Raw genomic sequence first — 11353 nt, 5'->3', positions numbered from 1 at the left:
CTCGAGTGGCGTGTGTGTTGCATGTGGTATTTTGGGGAACTCACTAACATTTATGCTTACCGTGTTATGTGATATGTGTTTTAGGTACCATCGATGATCGCGGGAAGGCGCCGACATGAGTCGTACACACTGAGGGATTTTATGTATTGAGATCTTGGGAATTGTTTTTATCGGATGATATGTGAACATTGAAATTTGGGATTTCTTTATGAATGAATTATGTGTGTTATAATGAAAAAAAAGTTGTTTTGAAAATTTACGTCGTTACAAGTTGGTATCGGAGCCTTGGTTTGAGGGATTCGAATGCACCTTCGGGCGTATATGAACTCAAACTGACGATTTGAGAAATTTTTCACAATAAAACAATTTTTATAAAAGAGTAAAAGGTTTTGAAACGAGCAGAATAGAGTAGTGTGTATGATCAGCCAGCGCCGAACGGTGATTTCCCAAAATGCCCTTACATTATGTGTTATAAGATGTGATATGATATGTTATGCATGCTAGAGTAGGCTAGGTATTCATAATAGGACTAGAGTGGCCTGATTTGTGATGCCATAGGCTAGGAGATTACTGCTACTATGAGATGCTTGAGAGTGAGTAGGTAGAAACGAGGAGCTTACGAGAGGTTTGCTGGAGAGTAGCCTATGCATAGCGAGATTAGAGTACTTGTGATCTGAGATCCTAGGAGGAGGACTTGGGGTGAATACTGATGCGGTGTGGACGGTAGTATAGGGCCCATACTACTGAAGACACCGAATCAGTGCGCAGTCCAAGTAAGAATCCTTAGGGTACTAGGGAGCAAGTAGGGTTGAGTTATCGAGTGCGAGTATACTCGAGCGAGTCTCTGATATTTTTATGTTGTATTTCAGGGGCATCATGGTTGGGACACGCCACAGACCAAAGACCAGCAGCGTGAGTGACGAGGAGCTTTGTCAGATGATCCACGATGAGGTGGCTGCGGTGATCCGCGTAGAGATACCGGAGATGTTTGGGTCTATCAAGACCACCTTGATTGAGACGTTTGACGAGAGATACACAACGGTTACTGAGGCTGCGGCTGCTGCATCTACTGCGGCTGTGGCTGCTGCTAGACCGTAGGGGGTGACTCATTGCTGTACCGGGAGTTCAGCAACACGAAGCCACCGGAGTTTGATGGGACGCAGGATCCGATTGCTGCGATGAGGTGGATTTCTGATATCGAGGGATGCTTCTATACCTGCTCATGTCCGGAGCATCTGAGGGTTCGGTTTGCACTGAACCAGCTTCACTTGGGGGCAAAGGACTGGTGGATGTTTGTGACGGCGGACTTCACTACGGCAGAGCTTACCGCGGTGACTTGGGAAAGGTTCACCACGATGTTTCGAGATGAGTATGTCCCCCCTGTGGAGAGGGAACGTTTAGCCCATGAGTTCTTGTCCCTCAAGCAGGGAAATGAGTCTGTGACAGCGATTACGAGGATGTTTCACGAGAGGGCGTTGTTTTGCCCTGAGCACGTGTCTTCTGAGCAGGCACGTATGAGCCGGTACTTGAGCATTATGAGGAGGGATATTCGTGAGTTCGTGGTGAACTCGTCATACCGGATATTTGCTGAGCTCCAGGCAAATGCCCGGAAGAGCGAGATCGAGCTGGAGACGCAGGCCAGGGAGGAGGCCGAGTCTTAGGGGCGGGACAGACGACCGGCGCAGGCTCAGCCGGCCGCCAAGCGGGCAAAGCCTTTTGATTCGAGATCTGGAGGTCCGAAGGGCCGCACTTGTGTGAAGTGCGGCAAAAGTCACGAGGGGGTGTGCAGAGCTGGGGTGTGTTACAAGTGTGGGAAGCACGAGCATTATGCGAGGGATTGCTCCAACGGATTCTCGGTTTGCTTTCAGTGCAACCAGACCGGCCATCGGAAGGCCGAGTGCCCACAGCTGCTACAGGGAACAGCACAGGGATATGCACCTGCTGCCCGAGCTACTGAGATCCGGCCAGCAAAGGCCGAGGCACCGAACACTTGCAGGAGAGCCTTCCAGTTGACAGCGGAGGAGGTCCGCGCAGCGCCCGATGTCGTGGCTGGTATGTATTCTTTCATCTATTTATTTTGAGTTTAAGATATTGTGCTTATATTATGGTATGCGTATGTACTTTTCTTGTGAGTTTTGTACCTGCTTTGGTGTTATTTGACTCGGGTGCGAGTCGATCTTTCGTGTCTTTAGAATTTAGTCAGCACATCAGTATCTGTCGAGAGGCGTTGAATGGACCTCTTCGAGTTTCTATAGCTGACGAGCGAGCGGTATATGCTACTAAGGTGATTCGGGTATGTGTACTCGAGATCTTCGGGGTTGAGTTCCCAATAGATCTGGTCCCGAATGCGATGGGGGATGTCTGTGTCATCATAGGCATGGACTGGTTGAGCAGATTCGAAGCGGTTATCGACTTCGAGCGATAGCTGGTGACCATACGAGACCCTAGTGGGGGATTGATTACAGTGTAGGACGAGGGTACCCGTTCTGGATCAGCGTTTTGTTCGGTTGCTAGAGCGAGACAGAGTCTACAGCAAGGCTGTAGTGGGTTCGTCGCCTATGTATTGGACACACGAGTGGCCGCGGAGAGGTCGAGTTCGGTTGATCATGTACCCAAAGTGCGAGAGTTCCCAGACATTTTCTCCGAGGAGTTGTCGGGTGTGCCTCCCGAGAGGCTGGTGGAGTTTCGTATCGACTTAATTCCGGGAGCGGCGCCTATTGCCAAGGCACCTTATTGCCTTGCTCCACCAGAGATGCAGGAGTTACCCTCGCAGCTTCAGGAGCTGCTGGGGAAGGGGTTTATTCGGACGAGTAGCTCGCTGTGGGGAGCGCCGATCCTTTTTGTCAAGAAAAAGGATGGCTCACACCGGATGTGCATTGATTACCGGGAGTTGAACAAGTTAACGGTTAAGAACCGTTACTCCTTACCGAGGATCGATGATTTGTTCGATCAGTTGCAGGGAGTGTCTTGGTTCTCCAAGATTGATTTGAGGTCTGGATATCATCAGATGAGAGTGTGTGATGAGGATATCCAGAAGACGGTGTTCAAGACTCGTTATGGGCATTACGAGTTCGTGGTGATGCCTTTTGGGCTCACCAATGCACCGGCAGTGTTCATGGATCTCATGAACAGGGTGTCCAGGCCAATGTTGGATCGTTCGGTGATCGTGTTCATCAATGATATATTTATGTATTCGAGATCCAGAGAGCAGCATGAGGAGCATTTGAGGGAGATCCTCGGAGTTCTGAGATCGGAGAGGCTTTACGCCAAATTCTATAAGTGCGATTTCTGGTTACGAGAGGTCCAGTTCTTAGGGCATCTCGTCAACCAGAATGGGATATTGGTCGACCCGGCCAAGATTGAGGCTATGATGAGTTGGGAGGTGTCGAGATCCCCCACAGAGATCAGGAGTTTTCTGGGGTTGGCCGACTATTACCGAGTATTTATCAGGGATTTCTCCAAAATTGTTGTTCCTCTCACCAGGTTGACCCGGATGGGCATGGCTTTTAGTTGGGGGTCCTGAGTAGCAGGCCTCATTCGAGACACTTCGCCAGAGATTATGCGAAGCCCCGGTGTTAGCCTTTCCGGAGGGGATGGAAGATTTTGTGGTGTATTGTGACACATCGATATCAGGGTTGGGTGTGGTGCTGATGCAGAGAGGACACGTGATAGCATACACATCGAGGCAGCTGAAGCCTCATGAGACAAGGTATCCCACCCACGATCTAGATTTGGGGGCAGTGGTGTTCACCCTTAAGGTCTGGCGTCACTATTTGTATGGGGTCCGGTGTATCATATACACGGACCACAAGAGTTTGAAGTAGCTGATGGATCAGCCCAACCTGAATATGAGCCAGAGGAGATGGTTGGATGTGGTAAAGGACTATGATTGTGAGATCCTGTACCCTCCGGGCAAGGCTAACGTTGTCGCCGTTGGCCTGAGCCGGAGGGCGGAGATTGCCCCGATACGAGACATTTGTATGAGGATGACGGTGATGACTCCGGTGTTGGATACCATACGAGAGGCGCAGGTAGAAGACGTGAGGCCGGAGAACCGAAAGAGAGAGCGGGTGATCGGGCAGATATCTGATTTCGTTACCGATAGCCGAGGGCTTATCACCTTTAACGGTCAGATTTGGGTGTCGTTCATAGGCTGGGCGTGTACCATTTTGATGGAGGAGGCGCATAGATCGAGGTTCTCGATCCATCCCGGGGCCACTAAGATGTATTTGGACCTGAAAAGAGATTATTGGTGGCCCTGTATGAAGAGGGATGTTGTGTGGTTCATTGAGAGGTGCTTGACCTGTCGCAGGGTTAAGGCCGAGCACCAGCGTCTGCATGGCAAGTTGCAGCCACTTGAGGTTCCCCAGTGGAAGTGGGAACAAATTGCTATGGACTTTATCACCAAATTGCCAAGGACCGCGAGGGGTGTCGATGCAATTTGGATGATCGTTGACCGGCTGACGAAGAGTGCTCACTTCCTTACTATCAGTGAGATCTCTTCTGCAAAGAGGCTGGCAGAGTTGTATGTGAGGGAGGTGGTATCGCGGCATGGACTACCGATCTCGATTGTGTCAGATCGAGACGTGAGTTTCACTTCCAGGTTCTGGAAGAAGTTCCATGAAGAGTTGGGTAAGAGGCTGCATTTCAGTACCCCTTACCACCCACAGACGAACGGACAGAGTGAGCGGACGATTCAAACGCTCGAGGACATGCTTCATGCATGTGTATTGGACTTCGGAGGAAGTTGAGACACGTATTTTCCGTTAGCTGAGTTTTCCTATAACAAAAGCCACCATTCGAATATTGGTATGCCTCCCTTCGAGTTGTTGTATGGGAGGAGGTGTCGGACTCCCATCTGCTGGGGAGAGGTAGGGCAGCGAGTGATGGGCAGCACTGAGATAGTGCTTCCGAAGACAGAGTAGATACAGCAGGTCAGACAGAGGTTGTCGACAACTCAGAGTCGCCAGAAGAGTTATGCGGATAGGAGATGGTCCGAGCTCGAGTTCCAGGTGGGAGACTTCGTACTCCTGAAGGTATCTCCTTGGAAATGGGTGATCCGATTCCGAAAGAGGGGCAAGTTGGGGCCCCGGTACATTGGTCCTTTCAGGGTGACCGCTAGGGTGCGCAAGGTATCATACCGTTTGGAGCTACCTGCGGATTTGAGCCAGATACATGATACCTTCCACGTGTCTCAATTGAGGAAGTGTATTGCCGACGAGACGATAGTTGTACCGCTAGTGGACATTCAGGTGGATGCGATCCTGAATTATGTTGAGAGGCCAATCGCGATTGTGGATCGAAAGGTCAAGGTTCTGAGGAACAAGGAGGTACCCCTGGTTCAGGTCTAGTGGCAACATCGGAGAGGGTCCGAGCTGACTTGGGAGCCAGAGTCGGAGATGCGGGAGCAACATCCAGAGTTGTTTGCGGCATGAGACTTCAAGAGCGAGGTCTGATTCTAGTGGGGGAGAATTGTAACATCCCAAAATTCAGGTACATCTATCTGTTGGATAAGGTGTCTAAGTCCATAACTTATTTGGTATATACTTGACCCGACCCGACATGGTCCATTTGGGTTGCACTTCACCCAAACTAGTTATGGATAATTTTATGAGAGCTGTATACTTACGATTTATTAATATATTATAAGTTATAATATATTAATATAAAGTCATGTTACTTAATTAGTTTTAATCTTGAATTAATTATGAATTAATTTAGTGATTAAAAGGAAGACTAATTAAATCATGGGCTATTATATTTATATAGTGTGGGCTAACATTCATTTGGGAATGGGCTAAGCTTATATGGAAGTCCATGGATGATCCATGGAGCTTTTACCCATGGATCCTTGGAAGAGGAAAAGACATGGGTTATTAGGGTTTCACCCTAACCATGTACACTATATAAACAAGCCTATGTTGCATGAAAAAGACACTAATGTGTGTGTAAGTGTGGTGGCCAAAATCAAGAGTTAGCATACTCTCTCATATATTTTCCAAGTTTGTGGTGATTTGTGATTTCCATTTGAGACATTCACATTATTGGTGCTTGGCTCTCAAACTCCAAGGAATCAACAATCAACAAAAGGTATGTAATTCATCTAGTACTTTTATGGTTATAAGTACCCCATGCCATGCTAGATAGGTTATAAACCTTGGAAAATAATATTTTGCATGTATCTTAGACAAACATAGATCCAAGGTTTAATAGGGTTGCATGTACACTTAGAAAGTGTTAGAATGCTCAAAACCCAACAGTGGTATCAGAGCCTAGGCTTGTTTGTTTGATACTTGATGCAAAATAGTGATAAAAAGTCGTTTTTTTGCTGTCTGACTGATGAACTCGCCGAGTCCATGGGGGGACTCGCCGAGTTCATGTGTAAACTCATCCTACTCGGCGAGTAGGTTCGTGCACTCGGCGAGTAGGAGCCTCAGAATGCAGATTTTCGACTTTTGCTGCTGGAAATGGACTAGAAACATTACCCTAAACTGTTTTGGTGTTTTAAAACTTGTTTTAGTTGGTGTAATGGTTGTTCTAATCCATTTACAATAGCTTATATCAAAATTTCATGCTTTGTATGTGTTCATATAATTCTTGAAACTTTGATGATCATGTTCATGTTCTTATGAATTTAGAAGATGATAGGAATTATTTGCTGAATTGTTTAGGATTAATTCTTGATCATTTATGTGTTTTAATGGAGTCCATAATTTGTCCTCAAGTTATGGATATCCAAAGGTCACTTCTTTTAAACTCACACTTAAAACACATAAGTTACATGGAAATGAAGAGTCTTCATTTTTATGAACCTTTAATTCATAAGTTATGAAATGAAAAGTTTTGAATAGTTTCAAAACTTGTCCTCAAGTTTTGGAATTTGTAAAGTTACACACACTTTAATATACTTTAATTCCAAACTCTTAGAGTTTTAAAAGTTAAAATTCAACCCTTATACTATTTATAACATTAATGGTTAATTATTATATATATGTATAAGATTAAAGTCGTCTTACCGCTAGTACGCCTCATTCACGAAGCCAGTCTATAAGGTGGGTATAAGGTTGTTGCCTATAAAATGGCAACTTAATGGGTGTCCACTCTCACCCACTGCTTGCTTGACTGGTGGAGGGTCGTTAGCCGAACGGGTAGGACAAGGACTTATAAATTCTCATTAAAAGTATGATGAATATCATAAAGTAACTAAACCCTTTATAAATTCCCAATCTTAGTTACTTTAGGAAAATGTGAATATGGTGCTAAGCCATGAAATTCACACTTTGTACCTTACCAAGTCGTTGGTGGAGCGTGTGTGGTTAACCGGCACACTAACTTGGACTAGTAAGGATCACGAAGGGTGACTTAATGTTTATCATAGATCGGTGGAGCGTGTGTGGTTAACCGGCACATTGATTAGGTGATAATATTAAGGGTACCAAGTGAATTTGCATGGTTATTCACACCTTGTTTTGTGATCCTCGGCATCCCAGTCACAAAACTTGAAGGGCACAATCGAGATTGAAACATGCCATTGAAAAGTTCAATGAATCTCAAAAGAATCTAGGAATTTCAAAACCAATAAAACCTAATAGTTTATTTCGTTTTCATGGTGGAAATTGGTGAATCGTCATTCACCTACCTTTAAATATATTATGGCTTAGATTACGGCATCCCTCTTCTAAGTTATAATATATTGTGTTGGATCCTAGCCTTAATATTACATTTGGGTGTATTATTAAGGATTCGATATATCTAATCTAAACTTGTTTTCTTCTTTTCAGATGTCTTCCAACAACAAAGCTTCAGGCTCTAACCCTACTGGCTCCTTTTCCCTCATGAACCTTTGTGGGAGGGTCATCTTTGATGGTTCCAACTTCATGGATTGGATCCGGAACATCAGGATGGTTACTCGTTACGAGGACAAGGAATATGTCCTCGATAAGGAGCTAAAGGAGCTTGATGAGTCCACTACTACTCCTGAGGAGGTCGCTGAGTATCAGGCACATGAAAGAGATGCCACCAAGGTGGCATGCATCATGATGGCCACCATGACAGCTGAACTCCAAAAGTCCTATGAGGACTATTACCCTTTTGAGATGCATCAGGATCTGATGGAAAGGTACCATCAGAGTGCTCGTCAAGAGCGGTATGAAATAATCTCCTCCATGATCACTACCCGTATGAAGGATAGCGAACCAATCACGAGCCACATGCAGAAAATGCAAAGGTATGTGGACCGTCTAATGAAACTGAATGTGAACTTCCCTGAGGAGTTGGCAATTGATATCATTTTGCACTCCTTGTGCTCGTGTTATGATCAATTTCGTATGACATACCACATGAACAAGGAGGAAGTCATACTCAGTAAGCTTCAAGGACTTCCGAAGACTGCTGAAAGTGGTCTCAAGAGTAAGTCGGTTGCTACTCCTACTCCTACTACTACCCCTGTTTTGGCTATCGAGCAAGGCAAAGGGAAGAAAAGGAAGCACCCTTCGAAGGGTACCAAGGGAAAGTCCCTTGAAGGCTCCTCATATGGAACCAAAGGTGGTTCTATCACTCCTTCTGCCATCCCTAAGGATGTTGAATGCTTCTACTGTCAAAATAAGGGGCACTGGAAGCGAAACTGCCCAAAGTACTTGCAGGATGTCAAGGATGGGAAAGTGAAACCATCCCATGCAGGTATTTACACTATATTGTCTAATAACTCACCATATTCTAATTCTTGGGTTCTTGATACAGGTTGTGGTATTCACATCTGTTGTAACTTGCAGGGCCTAAGAAGAAGTGAGGATGTGGAGCACGGAAAGATAAACTTAATCATGGGGAACAAGAAGGTTGCACCTGTTACAAAGATTGGAGTTTATACTTTGTTGCTAGATAGTGGGTTAAAGTTAGATTTGAATAAATGTGTGTACTCGTCTGAAATGGCGAGGAATATTATTTCCTTTCATGCTTTGTACAAACAAGGTTTTACCTTTTCTTTTGATAATGAAGTTGGTAGTATTAATGCTTTCTTTAATAATATTCTTTATTTTAAAGCATTACCTTGTAATGGTGTGTATGAAGCTGTATCGGTTGTAGATAATTTAGGGAATAATGTATTGTGTATTGATTCTTCTACTAGCTTGGATAAAGCATCTTTGTGGCATTGTCGTCTTGGACATGTAAGCAAGAAACGCATAGGCCAGCTCCAAAAGGATGGAGTTTTGGAGTCGTTCGACCTCAAGTCGGATGATAGTTGTGAGTCTTGTCTACTTGGGAAAATGACAAAATCACCCTTCACTGGTACTTGTGCAAGGGGTGAGGGTTTGTTGGACCTTATACATACTGATGTATGTGGACCATTCAAAACCGCCACAAGGGATGCTAATCGCTATTATGGGACTTTTATTGATGATTTTAGTAGATACGGTTATGTCTACTTAATCAAACATAAGTCATAAACTTTTGAAAGGTTTAAAGAGTTTAAACAGGAAGTAGAAAATCAATTGGGCAGGAACATCAAGATGCTTCGATCCGATCGAGGTGGTGAGTATCTTAGTAATGAGTTCCTCGACTATCTTAAGGAGTGTGGGATTGTCTCACAATTGACACCTCCCAGGACACCACAGCTGAATGGTGTAGCTGAGAGGCGCAATCGAACTTTGTTGGACATGGTTCGCTCTATGATAAGTCGAGCTTCGCTACCAATCTCTTTTTAGGGGTATGCCTTAGAGACTGCCGCCCACATCCTTAATCTAGTCCCTACAAAGAAGGTTGCCAAAACACCTCATGAAATGTGGACTGGGAAAGTTCCCAATCTAGACCATATCAAGATTTGGGGTTGCAACGCTTTCGTGAGGCGCGAAAGTCATGACAAGCTCGAACCTCGAAGTGAAAGTTGTATTTTCATCGGCTACCCACATAAATCCTTTGGTTACCTCTTCTACAGACCCAGTGAGAATGTGGTCTTTGTGGCTAGGAGAGGAGTCTTTCGAGAGAGAGAATTTATAAGCCAAGGAGACAGTGGGAGGAAAATTGACCTTGAAGAAATTCAAGACTCAATTGGTGAAGGAACCTCAAACACTAGCAATCAACTTGAGGAGGAAATTCCTGTTGATCCAGCTCATGAGTCTGTACTTCCGAGGCGTTCCACAAGGGTTAGGAACACACCTGAGTTTTATTATGGATTTCATATTACTACGGAAGGTGATACATTTATCAGTGACAGTACACTGGTAAATCTGGATGAACCTAACAGTGTTAAGGAAGCCATGGCAGGCCCAGAGTCTGCTAAATGGAAGGAGGCTATGGACAGCGAGATACAGTCCATGTATGACAATCAAGTTTGGAACTTGGTTGACAATGTACCAGGCCGTAAGACAGTCGGGTGCAAATGGATCTTCAAGAAGAAGACCGACATGGATGGGAAGGTGCACACTTATAAGGCTCGACTGGTTGCGAAGGGGTGTACTCAGACTCAGGGTATTGATTATGATGGAACCTTTTCACCAGTAGCAAAGATTAAGTCTATTAGGGTTATGCTAGCCATTGCTGCATTTCATGATTATGAAATATGGCAAATGGATGTCAAAACCGCTTTCCTTAACGGAAAGTTGGCTGAGGATGTTTACATGAATCAGCCAGAAGGTTTTGTCAGTGCAGAGTACCCCAATAGAGTGTGCAAGCTTGAGAAATCCATTTATGGATTGAAACAAGCATCTCGAAGTTGGAATCTTTGTTTCGATGAGAAGGTCAAAGAGTTTGGTTTCTCAAGAAGTGAAGATGATTCCTGCGTGTATGTCAGAGCTAGTGGGAGTATAGTTAGTTTTTTGGTACTGTATGTGGATGACATACTACTCATAGGAAATGACAGCCCCACCTTGCAGGAGGTTAAGTCCTGGCTTGGGAAGTGCTTTGCTATGAAGGACCTTGGAGAAGCTACCTATATCCTAGGGATAAGGATATTAAGAGAAAGGAGTAAAAGACTAATTGGACTTAGTCAGAGTATCTACTTGGATAAGGTGTTGAAAAGGTTCAACATGTAGAATTCCAAGAAAGGAGAATTACCGTTCCAAAGCAATCCCAAACTGAGCAAGGCTCAGAGCCCGAGTACAGAAGATGAGATAGCTGAGATGAGTCGATTACCTTATGCTTCCGCTGTTGGTTCGATCATGTATGCTATGACTTGTACTCGTCCTGATGTGGCCTTCGCTTTGAGCATGGTCAGCAGATATCAGGGGAACCCTGGCAAGGCTCATTGGACTGCGGTAAAGAATATTCTCAAGTACCTGCGGAGGACTAAGGATTGGATCCTTACCCTTGGTGGGAGTGGTGACTTGAGAGTAGTAGGGTATAGTGATGCTAGCTTTCA

The sequence above is a fragment of the Lactuca virosa genome, chromosome 3, assembly GCF_052849685.1.
Source record: "Lactuca virosa cultivar CGN04683 chromosome 3, Lactuca_virosa_CGN04683_v6, whole genome shotgun sequence".
Lineage (NCBI taxonomy): Eukaryota > Viridiplantae > Streptophyta > Magnoliopsida > Asterales > Asteraceae > Lactuca > Lactuca virosa.
The sequence above is the reverse complement of the archived record's forward strand: the minus strand, read 5'-3'. Positions refer to the sequence as shown.